This window comes from Grampus griseus, assembly GCF_964374135.1.
Source record: "Grampus griseus genome assembly, chromosome: 1".
Lineage (NCBI taxonomy): Eukaryota > Metazoa > Chordata > Mammalia > Artiodactyla > Delphinidae > Grampus > Grampus griseus.
The window spans coordinates 74,555,210-74,576,151 of NC_139017.1; the positions used below are offsets into that span (position 1 = coordinate 74,555,210).

At 39.8% G+C, this 20,942-nt stretch overlaps 1 pseudogene across 1 annotated transcript; it reads right to left on the reverse strand.

The window, feature by feature from the left end:
• Positions 1 to 17,116: 17,116 nt before the first annotated feature.
• On the reverse strand, positions 17,117 to 18,836 carry LOC309833037 (asparagine synthetase [glutamine-hydrolyzing]-like; annotated as a pseudogene). Its single transcript has one exon. The product of its transcript is annotated as an asparagine synthetase [glutamine-hydrolyzing]-like (transcript).
• Positions 18,837 to 20,942: the final 2,106 nt, after the last annotated feature.

Sequence of the window (20,942 nt, forward strand, 5' to 3'; positions counted from 1 at the left end):
GATTCAGATTCAGATGTGGTCCTGTTTATCTTTTTTTGTTGCCCATACTTTTGATATCATATCCATACTTTTGATGTCATATCCAAGAAATCATTACCAAATGCAATGTTAAGAAGCGTTTCCACTATGTTTTCCTCTAAGAGTTTTGTACTTTTAGTCCTTATGTTTAGATCTCTTAGCCATTTTGAGTTAAATTTTGTCTATGGTGTAAGGTAAGTGTCTAACTTCATTCTTATACACGTAGGTATCCAGTTTTCTCAACATCGTTTGTTGAAAAGACTGTCTTTTCCTCATTGAATGGTCTTGGCACCCTTGTTGAAATCATTGATCATATGTGAGGTTTATTTCTGGGTTCTCTATTTTATTCCACATAGTCTATATGTCTGTCTTTATGACAGCACCACACTGTTTTGATTACTGTAGCTTTGTAGTAAGTTTTGAAATCAGACTGTACAAGACATTATTCTTCTTTTTCAAGATTGTTTTGGTAAAGATATCTTTAAATTTTATATTTTATGGCATTTTTTTCCTTTTGGTATAGAATTCTAGGTGGACAGTTATTTTCTTTTGGAACTTTAAATATGTTATTTCATTTTCTTCTGGCTTCCATTGTTTTTGTTGAGAAGTCATCTGTTAGTCATACTGTTGTTTCTTTGAAGATAATGGGGCTTTTTTCTTCTGACTTCTTTTAAGATACCCAACAGTGTCTCTGATGTTCAACAGTGTTACTAGGATATGCCTAGCCATGGTTTTATTTGTACCTATCCTGCTTGAGTTTGCTGAGCTTCTTGAATCTGTGGTTTGATATCTTTCATCAGTTTTGGAAAATTCTCAGCCATTATCTCTTTAAATATTGCTTTTTCCCAATATTCTCTCCTCTTTTTTAAGATTCCAGTTAAACATGTGCTAGATATTTGAGCATGTCTCCTATGCTTCTTACTTTCTTTTTGTTTTCCATTCTTTTTTATCTCTGTGTTTCAGTTTGGATGTTTTCTACTGACCTATCTTCCAGTTCTCTAATTCTGTGCCCAATCTGCTGTTAAACCCTTACATTTCAGATTTTGGCTTTTTGTTTGTTTTTCAGTTCTAGAATGTCCATTTGAGTTTTTGGGGGTTTTTTTTGTGGTATGTGGGCCTCTCACTGTTGTGGCCTCTCCCGTTGCGGAGCACAGGCTCTGGACACGCAGGCTTAGCGGCCATGGCTCACAGGCCCAGCCGCTCCGCAGCATGTGGGATCTTCCTGGACCAGGGCACGAACCCATGTCTCCTGCATCAGCAGGCAGACTGTCAACCACTGTGCCACCAGGGAAGCCCCATTTGAGTTTTCTATAGATTCCAATTTTCTGTTAAAATTCATTTTCATTTATATGTCCATAATTTTTGCTATTTTCTTTAACATGTTAATCATTGTTATTTTTAAATTCTTGTATGCTAATTTTAGTATCTGGATCATCTATGAGTCTTTTTATATTTTTTTTCTTTTCATTTTGGTCATATTTTTTTTTCTCTTTACAAGTCTCATGCTTTTTTATTGTTTGCCAGAAATTATGAATAACTACAGAAGGCTCCATATCATGTTCTCTTCCACCAGAGAGGGTTCTCACTTTTTCCTATTAGGCAGATAGGGTGAGGGACTGATTCACCTCAATCCAGTCAAGGATTAGGCTGTCTCAGGGTTGGGTTGCTGTTTCAGTCTGGTTCATCCATATTCTTCAGGCATGTTCCTCACAGTCTTTTGACTGAAAGCTGGGCAGGTATTCATCTCCTTAGCTCTGAAGTGCTGAAGAAGATTGAGCCAGCTCTGCAGGCTCCTGTTCCAGGGAGTCTCAAAATCTGGCAAATATCTTGAGGAGGAGACCAGTTGAGTAGTTGAAGCTCTTCTCCTTTCCCTGCCTCAGCAGGTCTTCACTTCCTAATCAATAATGCCAGACTGTGGGAGGTTCATTGTGCCTTTTAGAAGCTTTTAACCCAACTCTCCAGCCTCATGAACATTCCAGGAGTTCCGCAAATTTTCCATAGATAAAACTAGCCATCATTAGAGGCCCTTTAAAATTTTAACTCGTCACTCCAGCATTGCATGACCATCAAAGTCTTTGGTGATTTCTTTTCCCCAAGCAGAGGCATTCTGTCTAGGTTAGGCCTTATCTTCAGCCTGTGCTCAGCTCACTTCAGAAACATTCTCCTGTCTCTGGAATTTTACTTGATCTAGTCCTCATTCCTTTGACATCCCCTTGTTGCCTTTAAAAAACATGGTTTTTGTAGTTTTTCTAGCTTCTTATTGCAGGAGGAAGACTGACCTGCCATGACCTACAGCTTACCTGTATTGGTTTATTGGTGTATTGGTGTATTGGTTTCCTGTGGATGCTATAGCAAATAACCACAATCTTAGTGGCTTAAAACAACAGAAATGTATTCTCTCACAATTCTAGAGGCCAGAATCTGAAAGCAAGGCAACATCAGGGCCACACTCCCTCTGGAGGGTCTGGAGGGGGATTCATTCCTTGCCTCTTCTAGCTTCTGGCATTATTTGATGTTCTTTGGCATGTGGGTACATAACTCCAATCTCTCTCCATCTTCTTCTCACCTTCTCCTCTTGGTCAAATCCCCCTCTGCTTTTCTCTTATAAGGACACTGTGGTTACATTTAGGGCCCACCCACGTAATGCATTATAGTCTCTTCATTTAAAGATCCTTAGTTTAATCACATCTGGAGGAGAAAAAAAAAAAACCCTTTTCCAAATAAAAACCTTTTTTCTTATTTTTCAAAAAAGGTAACATTCACAGGTTCCAGGGATTAGGCTGTGGATATATCTTGAGAAGCCATTATCAGCCTACCACATCTGGAATCAGAAGTCCATGATTTGTTTTTTTTTACCTTTATAACTGAAAAATAAAACACACATATAGAAAATCACACAAAACAAATACATGACTTGAATTACTTTAAGGCCAACACCCTTGAAACTACCATCTAAATCAAGAAATGGAACTTCTCCAGCTAGCCCAGTTCCAATCACAATTGTTTCCCTCTTCAAGAAAACAGCCACTATCCTGACTTTTATGATAATTATCCCCTTGGATTTCTTTATAGTTTCATCATCCAAGTGTGCTTCCCTGAACACTATACTTCAGATTTCCCATTTATTTGATTTTATGTGTATTTTGAGTTTTTTAATCTACAGATTTCCTCCTCTAGCCCTTTCTTTCCATAACAGTGTATCTGTTAAAGACCCCAGGATGTTTGATCTGTATACCCTGCTTTCTGCCCACAGTCTGGGTTTTGCTGATTGCATACTAATAGTTTAGTTCAACATGTTCTTCAGTCCTCTGCAGTTCCTGCACGTGGACAGCTCAATCCAGAGGTCTGTTCAGACTCAGGTTTGATGCCTTTGGCAAGACGATAAGTGGTGGTGTGTTTTTTCACCAGGAGGCCCATTGTGTCTGGTTGTCTCTTTTTCTTGTGATGTTAGCAATTGCTTCTGTTCAGTTAATTCATTTGGTATTGCACAATAATGATATTCTAATTCTATAACTTTGTTTTCATTCATTAACGTGAATATTTCCATAAGGGGACACTTTTCTCATCTACTTTTTTGGTTACCCAGTGTTAAGCTCATATAAGAAATGTCAGATAAATGCTTTATTCTTTCTCTTTAAAGACTTTTACAATGATTTTGCCCCATCATTATCTAAATGTGACCAGTTAGCATTTTTTGTATTTTTATGAACTCATAGATTTAAACATTCATTCTGATGCTTAAATTATTCCAGATTTGGCCAGTGAGAGCCTTTTCAAACTGGCTTCTAACAACATTGTAAATCAACTATACTCCAATAAAAATCAATTTTAAAGAAAACTGGCTTCTGGGTCCTTTTAACATGTCCCCATCATTATTTGAGCACATCGTTACTTTTTGGCAAAACAGGATGTTCCAGGCTCATACTTTCTCTGCACCAGCCCTGGAATCAGTCATTTCTCCAAAGGGCCTTGATTCCTTTTAGTAGAAACTGGTATTTATTCCTTTTTTTGGTTTTTTATTTGTTTGTTTGTTTTTGGCCGAGCAGCTTGTGGGATTTTAGTTCCCCAACCAGGAATCGAACTCGGGCCCTTGGCAGTGAGAGCACAGAGTTCTAACTGCTGGACTGCCGGGGAATTCCTGAGACTGGTATTTAGAAACCAAGATTTAGTCCCTAGGTGAGCTCATTACTGAGATATTGCTGTCCCCAATACTTCTCAGTGGAGAGAGCTATGCACATACATTTACATCAATATTTATTTCTATATCTATCTACTTATTAGTAGATAGTAGATAACTTATTAGTTATCTATCTATCCACTGAAAACTACAACTTTACACCAGTATCTCCAATTTCAATTCAACACTACTGGACATAACATATTCTAACTTTCTCCCTTTCCATATTTGTTATTCCCTTTTCTGAAAGTGAAAGTGAGAAACCTGGCTCCCATTATCCTCTCTATATATGTAAATCAATTCCCTTATGCATAACCAATCTCCCATCACTGCCACCAACTCCATCCCTTCACCAATGCCCTCCTCACTCTGCTCCAGCTCCAACATCCTACTGCACCATCCCCTCATGAAGATTTTCTCTGTACCCGACTCAGGCTCCCATACCTTACTATGGACCATCTCTCCAAGTACACACCCCCTTTATCCTACTGTGGCTCCAACAACCTACATCAGGTCACTGTCACTGCCACCTCCCTGCTTAGACGTCTTCCTCACATCTCATGCTGGGCCACTGTGGCTCTGCACCATTTTCTGCTTCACACCTTTGCCTCCCTTGCTTGGTCCCACTTAATGGCTTTGGACTAAATTGTTCACAAAAGGAAGGGTTAGAGGAAAAGGAAAACATACAGATATATTTATTCTTAGTTCTACAAGTTATACATATATTTATATCTCTATCTATCTATCTCTGGCTTACCACCAATCCTTATGTTGATGTTGCTCTAATCATTTTGTTTGTAAAGTTTTTTTCTAGATCCTTCAGGGAGGGCTCATGGAATCTACATTCTCTTAATTATTGAATACTGGTAACAGTTGTGTATGCCCTTCAAACTTCCAAGTCAATTTTTAAAAAATTTTATTTTATTATTATTTTTTAATACAGCAGGTTCTTATTAGTTATCTGTTTTATACATATTAGTGTATACATGTCAATCCCAATATCCCAATTCATCCCACCCCAACACCCCCACCACCCCTGGCTTTACCCCCTTGGTGTCCATACATTTGGTCTCTACATCTGTGTCTCCATTTCTGCCTTGCAAACCGGTTCATCTGTACCATTTTTTCTAGATTCCACATATATGCGTTAATATACGATATTTGTTTTTCTCTTTCTGACTTAACTTCAGTCTGTATGACAGTCTCTAGGTCCATCCATGTCTCTACAAATGACCCAATTTCTTTCCTTTTTTGGCTGAGTAACATTCCATTGTATATATGTACCACATCTCCTTTATCCATTTGTCTGTCGATGGGCATTTAGGTTGCTTGCATGATCTGGCTATTGTAAATAGTGCTGCAATGAACATTGGAGTGCATGTGTCTTTTTGAATTATGGTTTTCTCTGGGTACATACCCAGTAGTGGGATTGCTGGGTCATATGGTAATTCTATTTTTAGTTTTTTAAGGAACCTCCATAGTGGCTGTATCAATTTACATTCCCACCAACGGTGCAAGAGGATTCCCTTTTCTCCGCACCCCAAGTCAATTTTGCTGGGTATAAAACCCTTAGCCTTGGGACTTCCCTGGCGGTCCAGTGGTTAAGACTCCATGCTTCCACTGCAGGGGGCACAGGTTCAATCCATGGTCAGGAGGTCCCTCATGCCTTGTGATGTGGCCAAAAAACAAACAAAAAAAAACCCTTAGCTTACATTTTTTTGCCTTAAGTATATCTTAGTTATGTTACCCTAATTTCTCTGACATAAATTGTTCCTGTCAGTCTAATGACAATATAATTTTCCCCCTTTTCTAGGTCACTTGCTCTTTTTGCCTACATGATGAAATAATAATTTTTTCCTTAAAGTTCAATAATTTTACTAGAACAGGACTATGTTGGTCATTCTGAGTTGATAATCTTATATATGCAGTGTGTTATTTCAATATGTAGTGGTTTAATTTTTTTTCCTTGATTTTAGCTTTTAGTATGTATTCTCTATATCCCTTCATTTATTTTCAACTTAAAAAAATTTTACTTTCTGTTTCTCTTAAGGCATTATCTATTATATTTACTTAGTCTTATATTCCTTTTAATTTAGTCTTCATTTCTGAAGAGATTTTTTTCCTTTCTTAAAAATATTTATTTTGGGCTGTGTCGTGTCTTAGTTGTGGTGTTCAGGCTCTTCATACGGCACACGGGCTTCTTGGGCTTCTATCTAGTTGTGGTGCACAGGCTCAGTAGTTGCAGCGTGCAGGCTTAGTTGCTCCACGGCATGTGGGATCTTACTTACCCAACCAGAGATTGAACCCGCATCCCCTGCATTGGAAGGGGGATTCTAAACTACTGGACCACCAGGGAAGTCCCAGATTTTTTCTTTTATTTCCAGTTCTTTCCCGAGTTTAGTCACCTAATAGCTGCATTTTCAAATTCTGACTTCTGTTGTTCTTTTATTTCTTACATTATTTTCACAGTATCTTTCAGCTCATTTTGAAATGGTGGATTACGGTCTGTTTTGCTCGTGGACATGACTGTCTGGCGTGATTTCATTGTCAGTAGAGATGTTATTCTGCTTCTTATTCTCTTTATTTTTGTAATAACTGTGTGGGATTTGCCCTCGATCCTTTGACCCTCTTTTCTTTTGGAAACATTTGTTTTCCTGAACTTTTAGGAGGCAAGGTTCAGGATAGCTTTTCTAACTTCACAGAGCTCCCTCTGCTGTTCTTTTTGTGTAATTTTCAAAAACATGACCAGTTGCTCTCTCAAGATTTCCTAGCTTTGTTCTTCTTTTCCACTTTCATCCAGAGCTTCCTTCTCTTCGTGTGGCTCTGTTGTCCTGTTTTAATTAATTTTTATTCTACTTCCATCATTTTCTCCTCAGTGTGGAACCCTGTTCTAGCAGGAGCCTTGCTGGTCAGTTGGAGAGTTCCTGGGACTTAGACTACTCCAGCCTCTTCAGACCTTACCATGGACTCCTTGCATGTGTCAGCTATTGGACTGGGCAAAGCCCTGCTCTGTTTGAACTGCTGTTTTCAAATTACCCTGTTGTCCTTTCCTGTGAATATCTGTTGGCTTTTTTGGGGTCTGCTGTTCTCAGGTGTGTCAGAGGCCCCAGTGTTTCACTCTACTCTCTCCCACACAAATGCTGACACCACGCCGGTCTTTTAACTGTTGGTGGTTTGTCCCCACTCACTTGTTTTTGGATTCATGGGGATACCTTGTCATGTCATTTTGTAATTGTTGGAAATGCTGTTGATGGGATTTTGGCTTTGCTGTCTAGTTGTTCTGTTTTTATGAGAGAATTGGGTGAGATTCAAAAACTATGTAATCATCGTTGTTCCAGAATCCTGTACTTTGTTTTTATGATGTACAAATACAGAAAAGTGTACAGTAGAAAACAAACTCACCCATTAGTGAATTTTAGTGTACGTAAGTTATACATCAATAAAGTTGATTTTAGATGTTAAAAACAAAATTTAAGGGCTTCCCTGGTGGTGCAGTGGTTGAGAGTCTGCCTGCCGATGCAGGGGACACGGGTTCGTGCCCCGATCCGGGAAGATCCCACATGCCACGGAGTGGCTGGGTGGAAATACATGGAAATACATCTACCAAATTGCTAACATTGTTTACCTGGGGCCAGTGGAGAAGGAGATTATTAATTTTGGAAAGACATATTTGTATCATTTGACATTTACTTTATCTTTGAAGAAAAAATATTTCCCTAAAATGAACTATTATTAAACTACCCTTTAACATTTTTTGTAAAGCTGATTTCATGGTGCCAAACTCTTTTAGCTTTTGCTTATCTGTAAAACTTGAGCTTGCCTTCAAATCTGAATGAAAGCCTTTGGGTAGTGTATTCTTGGTTGTAGGTTTTTTCCTTTTCATCACTTTAATTATATCATGCCCCTCCCTTCTGGCCTGCAGAGTTTCTGCTGAAAAGTCAGCTGATAGCCTTATGGGATTTCCCTTGTATATAACTTGTTGTTTTTCCCTTACTGTTTTTTTAAATTAATTAATTTATTATTTTTATTTGTTAAAATATATTTATTTATTTGGGGGCTGCATTGGGTCTTCGTTGCTGTGCGCAGGCTTTCTCTAACTGCGGCGAGCAGGAGCTACTCTTCATTGCAGTGTGCAGGCTTCTCATTGCTCTGGCTTCTCTGTTGCAGAGCACGGGCTATAGGCGCGTGGGCTTCAGTAGTTGTGGCTCACAGGCTCTAGAGCACAAGCTCAGTAGTTGTGACGCACAGGCTTAGTTGCTCCACGGCATGTGGGATCTTCCTGGACCAGGGCTCGAACCCGTGTCCCCTGCATTGGCAGGCGGATTCGTAACCACTGCACCACCAGGGAAGTCCTCCTGTGCTGTTTTTAATATTCCTTCTTTATCTTTAATTTTGGCTATTTTAATTACAGTGTGTCTTGGTGTGGTCCTCTTTGGGTTGATCTTATTTGGGATTCTCTGTGCTTCCTGGACCTGGATGTCTGTTTCCTTTCCCAAGTTAGGGAAGTTTTCAGCTATTATGTCTTCAGATATGTTCCCTGTACGTTTCTCTCTCTCTTCTCCTTCTGGGACTTTTATAATGTGAATGTTAGTATGCTTGATGTTTTCCCAGAGGTCTCTTAAACTGTCTTCATTTTTGAAAATTCTGTTTTCTTTTTTTCTGATCAGCTTGAATGATTTCCACTACTCTATCTTCCAGTTTGCTGATCTGTTCCTCTATGTCATTTAATCTACCATTGATTCCTTCTAGTGTTATTTTTTATTTCAGTTATTGTATTCTTCAGCTCTGTTTGGTTCTTCTTTATATCTTCTAACTCTTTGTTAAAAACTTCTAACTTCTCACTCTGTTCATCCATTCTTCTCCTGAGTTCTTTGAGAATCTTTATGCGTATTGCCTTAAACTCTTTATTGGTAGATTGCTTATCTCCACTTAACTTAGTTTTTCTTCTGGCGTTTCTTCTTATTCCTTCATTTGGAACATATTCCATTGTTGCCTCATGTTGCCTAACTTGCTGTTTTTATTTCTATGTGTTTGGTAGGTTGTTTATGTTTCCCAATCTTGAAGAAGTGACCTTATGTAGGAAATCTCCTTTGGGGCCCAGCAGCACACTCCACTCTGGTCACCAGAGCTATATGCTTTAGGGTTGCTCTCTACATGTGCTGCGTGGGTCCTTCTGTTGTGTCTGGCTGACTACTTTGGGTGCATTGGTAGACATGGCTGGTCCCTGGTCTGGTTGGTTGCCAGGCCCTGCCTTGTGTGGAGGCTGCCAACTGATGGTGGTTGGGGCCGGGTCCTGGCTGTAGCGGGCTACGTGGCCAGGGGAATCCCAGTCCTGGTGCCAGCCCACAGGTGGGTGGAACCAGGTCCTGGTGTGATTGGCTACAGGCCCAGGGGTTTCAGAGCTAGTGTCAGACTGCTGATGCGCTGGACCGTAGCCTGGAGAGAGGTTCAGGGACTGTTGTCAGCCTGCTGGTGGGAAGGGCCAATTCCTGACATGGCTGGCTGCAGGGTCTGGAGTGACCTGGAGCTGGTGATGGCCTGCTGGTGGGTGAGGCCAGGTTCCAGGGCTGGGTCTGATGGCTAACTGCAAGGGGCCCAGGGCTAATGCAGGTACACTAGTGGGAAGGTCTGGGTCCTGGGCCCCCTGATATGTGGGGCCATGTCCCCAGGCAGCTGGGGACTCAGGGGGTCCTAGCGCAACTAGCCTGCTGGTGAGTGGGACTGTGTCCTCATTCAGCTAACTGCTTGGCCTGGGACATCCCAGGATGGGTGCCAACTGGCTGGTGGGCAGGGCCAGGGCCGGCACTAATAAGGTGGAGGGAAGATTCTAAAATGGTCCTTACCACCACCAGTGTCCTTGTGGTGGGATGCACTCCCAAAACCAGCTGCTGCCAGCATCTATGTCCCCAGGGTGAATTTCAGTTGCATCCTGCCTCTCTGGGAGGCTCTCTGAGATCAGCAAGTGGGTCTGACCCTCTCAAATCACTGCTTCTACCCTGGGTCTCGGAGTATGTGAGATTTTGTGTGTGCCCTTTAAGAGTGGGGTCTATTTCCTACATCCCTCTGGCTCTCCCAAAAGCAAGCCCTGCTGGTCTTCAAAGCCAAATGTTCTGGGGACTTGTCTTCCTGATGCAGGACCCCCTGGCCTGGGGAGTCTGACGTGGGGCCTGGACCCCTTGCTTCTTAGGGAAAACCTCTGCAATTATAATTATCCTCCTGTTTGTGGGTTGCCCACCCAGGGGTATGGGCCTTGACTATACCCCCATCTCCACCTCTCTACCCCTCCTGTCTCTTTGTGGTTCCTTCCTTATATTTTTAGCTGTAGAAGATCTTTTCTGCTAGTCCTGAGGTCACTTTCATGGATAGTTGCTCTGTAAATGTTGCAGTTTTGATGTGCTTGTGGGAGGAGGTGAGCTCAGGGTCTTCGTACTCTGCCATCCTGGCCACATCCCCCATTGGGGTTCTTAATGGAAACTAATCAGTTGAGAAGGATTGACATTTTTATGTTAAATTTTCCCTTCTAGAAATACAGTTTACCTTTCCGTAGGCATTTCTTGATCTTTAAAGTAAGATTTCATCTTTTTCCTTATATAGACCATGGACTTTAAGTTTAATACTTTTTACTAATTTTGTCAACATTAATTCACTATATCAATAAAATAAGGGAGAGAACCCATAAGTTTGTATCAATAGATACCCCCAAAGTAGCACTGTGTGAAAATCAGCCGCCATTCCTAATAAAACTCTATGCAAAATAGGAATAGAAATAGAAATCGTAAACATAACAGTGTCTATTTGCCAAAAACCAGCAACAAACACATTAACTGCTGAAGTATTCAAATTAAGAACTAGACCAGGGGACTTCCCTGGCAGTCCAGTGGTTAAGATTCCATACTTCTACTGCAGGGGGCGCCGGTTTAATCCCTGGTCTGGGAACTAAGATCCCAAATGCTGCAGGGCGTGGCAAAAAAAAAAAAACTAAAGAGGGAAGTCTACTGTTAGCATAAATATTCAACGTTAATTTGAAGATTTTACCTGATTTATTTATTCATTCAACAAATGTTTATTGAGTGTTTGCTATGAACTGTTTTAGGCAAACAGTCTATAGAGTAGTGAATAAAATTCTTGCCTTTGTGGAGCTTATAGCTGAAGCAATGAGACAATAAAGTGGAAAGAGTGGCATAAATATTTGAAAATAAGAGATAAAATTATTTATACTTTCAAATATGATTGTACTTCTAGAAATCCTAATCAATTAAAAACTATAAAAATTTATAAGAGAATTTAATAAAGTGACTGATAAAAATAAAGGTATACAAGCTTTTGAGAGTAGCAATGACCAGTGAAATAGACATGATTAAAATATCCCACTTATTGAAGTATTTTTTATTCATACTCATAGATTCACTGTATTTAAGAGTCCTAAATTTAAAAGAGCAAGCAGATGTTCACAACACATGCTCTCCCCAAACCACCCGGCCTGACCCATCCCATTCAGAGCACCCCTCATGCTGTGAAAGCTCATCTCCTGGAGTGCCCAGAAGAAAAGCCAACTATTTGCACATCCAGTTCTATTGCCTCTGTTCTTTGTGTTGGGGGGCCCATAGCTTGTGTGTTAAATTAAGACTATGCAGACTATGACCTGCTGAATGAAAAGGCACAAGTCACCCACATAGGTTAACAGGTAGCTCCTTCAGCATCTGTGCTCACAGTTTGGGGAAGTAAAACCCTGGGGTCGTTTTGATTGAAGGCACGGTCTCAGTCCACTCACACAAAGGGAGTCGCAAGACATTACTTACAGTTCCCAGAAACGGACGGGCGGGGGGACAGGGGCATGCGCAATGAACCAGGGAAAGGTAAGTTCTCTGTCCCACATCACAAACAAGCAAGACATAGAGAGCAAGGTAGCAAGCAAGGGGCAGAGGTCACCAACTTTGTGGGCCTCAACTCTAAGGGGTTATTTTAAAAGATTCCCACCAACTAGAGTAATGAAAATAAAAACAAAAATAAACAAATAGGACCTAATTAAACTTAAAAGCTTTTGCACAGCAAAGGAAACCATAAACAAAATGAAAAGACAACCCACAGAATGGGAGAAAATATTTGCAAATGAAGCAACCAGCAAGAGATTAATCTCCAAAATATACAAACAGCTCATGCAGCTTAACATCAAAAAAACAAACAACCCAATCAAAAAATGGGCAGAAGATCTAAATAGACATTTCTCCAATGAAAACACAGATGGCCAAGAGGCACATGAAAAGATGCTCAACATCACTAATTATCAGAGAAATGCAAATCCAAACTGACTGGTATCACCTCACACCAGTCAGAATGGCCATTGCCAAAAAATCTGCAAACAATGAATGCTGGAGAGTGTGTGGAGAAAAGAGTGCCCTCCTACACTGTTGGTTGGAAGGTAAATTGGTACAGCCACTATAGAGAACAGTGTGGAGGTTCCTTAAAAAACTAAAAATAGAGCTACCATATGATCCAGCAATACCACTCCTGGGCATATATCCGGAGAAAACCATAATTCAAAAAGATATATGTGCCCCAATGTTCATTGCAGCATTATTTACAATAGCCAGAACATGGAAGCCACTTAAATGTCCATCGATGGAGGAATGGATAAAGAAGATGTGGTATATATATATATATATATATATATATATATATATATATATATATATATATATACAGTGGAATATTACTCAGCCACAAAAAGGAAAGAAATAATGCCATTTGCAGCGACATGGATGGACCTAGAGATTGTCATACAGAGTGAAGTAAGTCTGACAGAGAAAGACAAATATCATATGATATCACTTATATGTGGAATCTAAAAAAATGGTACAAATGAATGGTACTAATGAACCTATTTACAAAATATAGTAACAGATGTAGAAAATAAACTTAGGGTGGGGGAGGGATAAATTGGGAGATTGGGATTGACATATACACACTACTATATATAAAATAGATAACTACAGCAATAAGAACATACTGTTTAGCACAGAGAACTCTACTCAATACTCTGAAATGACCTATATGGGAATAGAATCTAAAAGAGTGGATATATGTATATGTATAACTGATTCAGTTTGCTGTACAGCAGAAACTAACACAGCATTGTAAATCAACTATACCCCAATAAAAATTAATTTAAAAGAATAAAAAACTGAAAAATAAAAATAAAAGGTTTGGGACTTCCCTGGTGGCACAGTTGTTAGGAATCCGCCTGCCAATGCAGGGGACACGGGTTTAAGCCCTGGCCCAGGAAGATCCCACATGCCGTGGAGCAGCTAAGCCCGTGCGCCACAACTACCGAGCCTGCACTCTAAAGCCCATGAGCCACAATTACTGAGCCCGTGTGCCACAACTACTGAAGCCCGCCCACCTAGAGCCTGTGCTCCACAACAAGAGAAGCCACCGCAATGAGAAGCCCGCACACCGCAATGAAGAATAGCCTCATAAATAAAACAGAGGGAGAGAGGGAGGGAGGAAGGAAAAAGAAAAGAATAGGAATTGAGAAAGAAGAAAAAATTGTGGAGAGGCAAAATGATTGCCTATATAGAAAATCAAAGAGAGTAAATGGACATGCTCTTAAAATGTAATGAAATATAGAATGCCATTCAGAAGAGCATAAAAATATTGAGGAATAGAATTATTATGAGAACTAAATGAAAATTAAAGTAAAACATAAATCCAGACAAAATGATATAATGAGAGGCCTATAAGGAAATATTTATAGACAAAAGATTTTTTCAGTATATAAATCTCTGAGTTTGTTACCTTTTGTCAAAAGTTAAAGATAAAAATATCCTTTCTCGGGCTTCCCTGGTGGCACAGTGGTTGAGAGTCAGCGTGCCGATGCAGGGGACACGGGGTCGTGCCCCGGTCCGGGAAGATCCCACATGCCGCAGAGCGGCTGGGCCCGTGAGCCACGGCCGCTGAGCCTGCGCAACCGGAACCTGTGCTCCGCAACGGGAGAGGCCACAACAAACAAACAAACAAACAAATATATATATATATCCTTTCTCCAAATCCCAGCCAGCAATAGCTGTAATAGCTCTTTTACAATTTTTGCGTCTCTGACAAGGTGGAGTGTGATATCTCATTGTTACTTTAAATTGCATTTCCTGGACTAATGGTGAATTTAAGCATCTTTTCATTATTTCTTGGCAGAAAATTTTCTCCTCTCTGCATTGTTTATTCATATTGTTTGTTCATTCTTATATTGAATTAATTTATAAGAGCTTTTGATATATTATGGATATTAATCCATTGTCTGCTTGGAGTATTCTTTCTTTCCTTCTGGCCACGCCGTGTGGCTTGCAGGATCTTAGTTCCCAACCATGGATTGAACCCGGCCCTTACAGTGAAACCGCTGAGTCCTAACCACTGGACTGCCAGGGAATTCCCTGTTTATCCTTTCTTTAGGATCATTTTATCCAATTAAAAAAGAAACAAAACACCAGGACTTCCCTGGTGGCGCAGTGGTTAAGAATCCGCCTGCCAATGCAAGGGAAACAGGTTCGAGCCCTGGTCCGGGAATATCCCACATGCTGCGGAGCAACTAAGCCCGTGTGCCACAACTACTGAAGCCCATGCGCCTAGAGCCCGTGCTCTGCAACAAGAAGCCACAGCAATGAGAAGCCTGCACACCACAACAAAGAGTAGCCCCCACTCGCCGCAACTAGAGAAGCCCACACAGCAATGAAGACCCAACGCAGCCAAAAATAAATAAATAAATGATTTAAAAAAAACTTTAAAAAAGCCCACCAAATCATATTGGGATTCTAATTGAATCTAATTGAAATTACATTAAATATATACATTAATTTTGGGAGAATATTTTATGATAGTAAATAAATTCCTAAAACATGATTCAAACCGGTAAAGGAAATGATTAATAAATTTGATATCAAAATTTAAAAAAAATTTATGACCCAAGATACTATTACAAAGTAAAATATAAGTGACAGGGAAACAAATACACTCTAATTTGGAACACTTTTACACATCAATAGGAAAAACATAACCAATCCTAAGAAAATGAGGAAATAATATAAATAACAATGTATAGGAAAGACATCCAAATGATAAATTAAAATATAAAAGATCCTCACTTAACAAAACACAAGTTAAAATATGGAGATACTATTTTTTCACCAGTAAGATTATCAGAAATGAATTATTTGGCAATATCAACTGTTGGAGAAGGTATGGGGGAAGGTACTTTTATAGACTGCTGATGGGAGTGTACGTTGAAGCAAGCACTTTGAAAACAACTTGATAGCATCTAATAAAATTGAAAACTATACATGCTAACTGACTGTATGACCTATAGACAATCACACATATGCACAAGGAAACAGATTCAAGGATGTTTATTGAAGCATTATTTGTAATAGCAAAGAATTGGAAACCATCTAAATGCCCATCAAAGGGGAAATGAATAAATTAAATACAATGTATTTATTACAAATAAACACTACAAGGTGGCTAAAGAGAAAGAACCTAACATATAACACATTGTTGTGTGAAAAGGGCAAACCACAGAATGATATGAATGATGTGATACCATTTGTGTTAATTTAAACACACGAAATACACTAGGCATGTATACATAAGGGGCTAATGGGCTCATGATGGCGGTTGAAAGTGACTGTTACATAATCTTATTTATAATGACACTCCAGGGCAAAATTCAAGGAATATCTGAAAAATGTCCAAGCAATAAAAGATTTGGAAATTCCCTGGTGGTCCAGTGGTTAGGACTCCATGCTTCCACTACAGGGGGCAAGGGTTCAATCCCTGGTGGGGAATTAAGATCACACAAGCCACGTGGCACAGTCAAACACAAAAACAAACAAACAAAAAAGATCAAGAAAATCTGCCAATCAAAATGGAATTAAAGCAGAAAGTATGCTTTGCTGGAGTGAGGGGAATAACTTGGTCCCTGGAGAGGAAAATAGAGTTGGAAGAAGTTATAATGAGATTTTTGCTTTACTGTAATTTTTAAAAAAGAATATGTAAATTATTGCTTCTGTAATTAATTTTTAAGGTGTACATAAGACTTTTGGTTTTAAGATGGTAAAGCAAGAATGTCTTATCCTAAAAATCTTAGAATTTGGAGGCAACGGCTACCTTGAAAGTCTGGGCTGAGATGGACATGCTGAAAATTCTGATTTAAATATAAACAGGATCACCAGGGATCACTAGATATTTGAGGAAAGACTCCAACATGAAAGAGAAAGAAACCCCCTCCTCAATCAAACAGAAAAATATATCTCACCATTCCTACGTATATATACTCAAGAGAAATGAAAACATATGTCCATAGGAAAACTAGTTCACAGATGTTCATAGTAGCATTATTCACAATCGCTAAAAAGTGGAAACAACCCATATGTCAATCAACTGATGAAAGGATAAACAAAATGTGGTATAGCCAAACAATGGAATATTATTTGGCCATGAAATATAATGAAGTACTAATGCATGCTACAATGTGGATGGACCTTGAAATCATCATGCAAAGTGAAATAATCCAGACAAAGAAGGCCACATATTATATGGTTCCATTTATATAAAATGTCCAGAAAAAACAAATCTATAGATGAGTGGTTGCCTAGGGCTGGGGGTGGAGAATGGAAAGTGGCTGCTAATGAATATCATTTTCTTTTTGAGATTATGAAAATATTCTAAAATTAAATTGTGTTGATGATTGCATCACCTGTGAATATACTAAAAACCACTGAACTGTACACTTTATTTCTTTCTTTCTTTCAGATTTAAGGCTTTTATTTTTTCACACCCACGCAAGCCTGGGCAGTTGACCCATCCTGCCCCCAAGCCCCCTACCCTTCATAATGAGAAGAAATATTTACTTTCACTCCACAGCTCAGGGAGTACCTAAGCTTTGGCAGCGGCCTTGTAATGGGTCAGAGTGCGGGCGGAAGGGTCAGTGGTGCTAGTCTACCTGGGCATCCAGTAATGAGGCAGCCAGTCGGCGCACCTCGGATAGTGGCATTCAAAGATCTGATGGTAGTAATAGCCTTCTTTCGTTTTGGGAGTACTGACGGGAAATTTTGGGCTGCGCTTGCCATCGCTGCATCATCAACCTGATGGTCAATGTATTCCTGTTAAATCCTAAACCAGGAATTCTTAACTGAGGTTATTCCATCACTGAAGGCTTCTTTTTGTCACCAGAGGATCTCTTTAGGTATCAGACTGGAGTCCTCAAACGTCTCTCTCAGGAGATGTTTTTCTATCCCGTTCTTGGGGATTCCCATATCTGGTGGCAGAGACAAGTAATAGGAAGAAAATCGATGATCCAGGAAGCGGACTCTCAGTTCAAGGCCATGGGCAGCAGTAGTTCGATCTGCTCAGAGAACATCAAACAAATAGAGTTCCTTCAGAAGCCACTCACTCTCCTCCTCGGCCTTCTCAGGGGAAGGAGCCTTGTGAAAATATATGTAACCCTGTGTAAGTTCATCTGAACCTTCTCCAGAGAAGATCACCACGCTATCCGTGTTCTTCGGAATGTACTTTGAAATTAAGTACCTACTGAAGCATGGACTGTTGTAATACCATAATATCAAGGAAATAGCAAGGAAATGTAGTATTTCCTTGATGTAATATAAAGGAAAATAGGACTTCATCCAGGACCTGAATGCCTTCCTCAGAGTTAAAGAGGACTTCATGGTGTTCGCTCGCAATGATTTGCCACCTTTCTAGCAGCTAGTAAATCGGGACTGTCTTCCATGCCAATCGCAAATGTCTGGAGAGGATACTGTACTTGGGCCTCTTTTAGCTGCTTCAACAGGATGGCAGCAACCAAACTGGAAACCAAGCCACCTGATAAAAGGCAGCCAATCCTTCTGTCCATTATCAAACGTTTCTTAATGGCATTGTCAAAAAGGATTCGTAGGTTGTTCTTCACAGTTTCTATCTCAAAACCTGGGAAGAGTTTCTCCACGCTGTCACACAGGGCATGCAGAGGCTCATCTCTACAGCGATGATATTTAACCATTTCCACTGATGCTACTTTGCCATTTGGCTTTAAATCCAAAACTTCATAGTGTCCTGGGAGAAAAAGCTCCACTTTTTTAAAAGGAGTCACAGAGTGCTTCAAGGTAATGAGACCTTTAGCTTCTGAACACATGGCCAAAAGTCCATCTTCTGTCCCGGCTTTAAACAAAGGTCTGACTCCATAGGTATCTCTGCCCAAGAACACTTTCTTATTGACAGTATCCAGTAAAATAAATGCAAATACCCCATCCGACATACAAACTGTTTGCTCAATTCCTCATTTGTCATAAAGGTGAAAGATTATCTCACCATCCACTTTGGTCTGGTATTCAAATTCAAAATGGTGTTGCAGCTCCTTGTGGTTGTAGATTTCACTGTTGTAACAGAGCCACAAGTAAGGATATTACTTCACTCAAATTGGCTGCATTCCAAACAGCTGGTCAACCACCACAAACCGGTGAAATCCAAAGCAACAGTTGGTGTATCCACTGACATTCTCAAAAAGAAATGCATCTAGACCTCTGTGTGCAATCTTCATAGCACTCAGACACTGAACAGAAAGGCAGTCGTCGCTGCCAAAGAGGGCCCAAATGCCACACATGGTGCAATGGAGCTACGGGCTCTCTCCAAGTGACTTATTCAAATACGATCACAGAAATTCTGGGCTCCATTGGGGTGGGCGGGTGTGAGGTGAGCAGGCTGCGACTTGCGGGCTCTGTACACTTTAAATGGATTAATTTTATGGTATGTGAATTACATCTCAATAAAGCTGTTTTATAAAGTCATCTAAAAGGAAGCAAAGATTTTGGAGAGCAAAGGGGAAAACTTCAGCCCTCCTCCTTTCTTTTTTTTTTTTTTTTAACATCTTTATTGGAGTATAATTGCTTTACAATGGTGGGTTACTTTCTGCTTTATAACAAAGTGAATCAGTTATACATATACATATGTTCCCATATCTCTTCCCTCTTGCGTCTCCCTCCCTCCCACCCTCCCTATCCCACCCCTCTAGGTGGTCACAAAGCACCAAGATGATCTCCCTGTGCTATGCGGCTGCTTCCCACTAGCTATTTTACGTTTGGTAATGTATATATGTCCATGCCACTCTCTCGCTTTGTCACAGCTTACCCTACCCCCTCCCCATATCCTCAAGTCCATTCTCTAGTAGGTCTGTGTCTTTATTCCTGTCTTACCCCTAGGTTCTTCATGACATTTTTATCCCTTAAATTCCATATATATGTGTTAGCATACAGTATTTGTCTTTCTCTTTCTGACTTACTTCACTCTGTATGACAGACTCTAGGTCCATCCACCTCATTACAAATAGCTCAATTTCGTTTCTTTTCATGGCTGAGTAATATTCCATTGTATATATGTGCCACATCTTCTTTATCCATTCATCTGATGATGGACACTTAGATTGTTTCCATCTCCTGGCTATTGTAAATAGAGCTGCAATGAACATTTTGGTACATGACTATTTTTGAATTATGGTTTTCTCAGGGTATATGTCCAGTAGTGGGATTGCTGGGTCATATGGTAGTTCTATTTGTAGTTTTTTAAAGAACCTCCATACTGTTCTCCATAGTGGCTGTACCAATTCACATTCCCACCAGCAGTGCAAGAGGGTTCCCTTTTCTCCACACCCTCTCCAGCATTTATTGTTTCTAGATATTTGATGATGGCCATTCTGACTGGTGTGAGATGATATCTCATTGTAGTTTTGATTTGCATTTCTCTAATGATTAATGATGTTGAGCATTCTTTCATGTGTTTGTTGGCAGTCTGTATATCTTCTTTGGAGAAATGTCTATTTAGGTCTTCTGCCCATTTTTGGATTGGGTTGTTTGTTTTTTTGTTACTGAGCTGCATGAGCTGCTTGTAAATTTTGGAGATTAATCCTTTGTCAGTTGCTTCATTTGCAAATATTTTCTCCCATTCTGAGGGTTGTCTTTTTGTCTTGTTTATGGTTTCCTTTGCTGTACAAAAGTTTTGAAGTTTCATTAGGTCCCATTTGTTTATTTTTGTTTTTATTTCCATTTCTCTAGGAGGTGGGTCAAAAAGGATCTTGCTGTGATTTATGTCATAGAGTGTTCTGCCTATGTTTTCCTCTAAGAGTTTGATAGTTTCTGGCCTTACATTTAGGGCTTTAATCCATTTTGAGCTTATTTTTCTGTATGGTGTTAGGGAGTGTTCTAATCTCATACTTTTACATGTACCTGTCCAGTTTTCCCAGCACCACTTATTGAAGAGGCTGTCCTTTCTCCACTGTACATTCCTGCCTCCTTTATCAAAGATAAGGTGACCATATGTGTGTGGGTTTATCTCTGGGCTTTCTATCCTGGTCCATTGATCTTTCTGTTTTTGTGCCAGTACCATACTGTCTTGATTACTGTAGCTTTGTAGTATAGTCTGAAGTCAGGGAGCCTGATTCCTCCAGCTCCGTTTTTCGTTCTCAAGATTGCTTTGGCTATTCGGGGTCTTTTGTGTTTCCATACAAATTGTGAAATTTTTTGTTCTAGTTCTGTGAAAAATGCCAGTGGTAGTTTGATAGGGATTGCATTGAATCTGTAGATTGCTTTGGGTAGTAGAGTCATTTTCACAATGTTGATTCTTCCAATCCAAGAACATGGTATATCTCTCCATCTATTTGTATCATCTTTAATTTCTTTCATCAGTGTCTTATAATTTTCTGCATACAGGTCTTTTG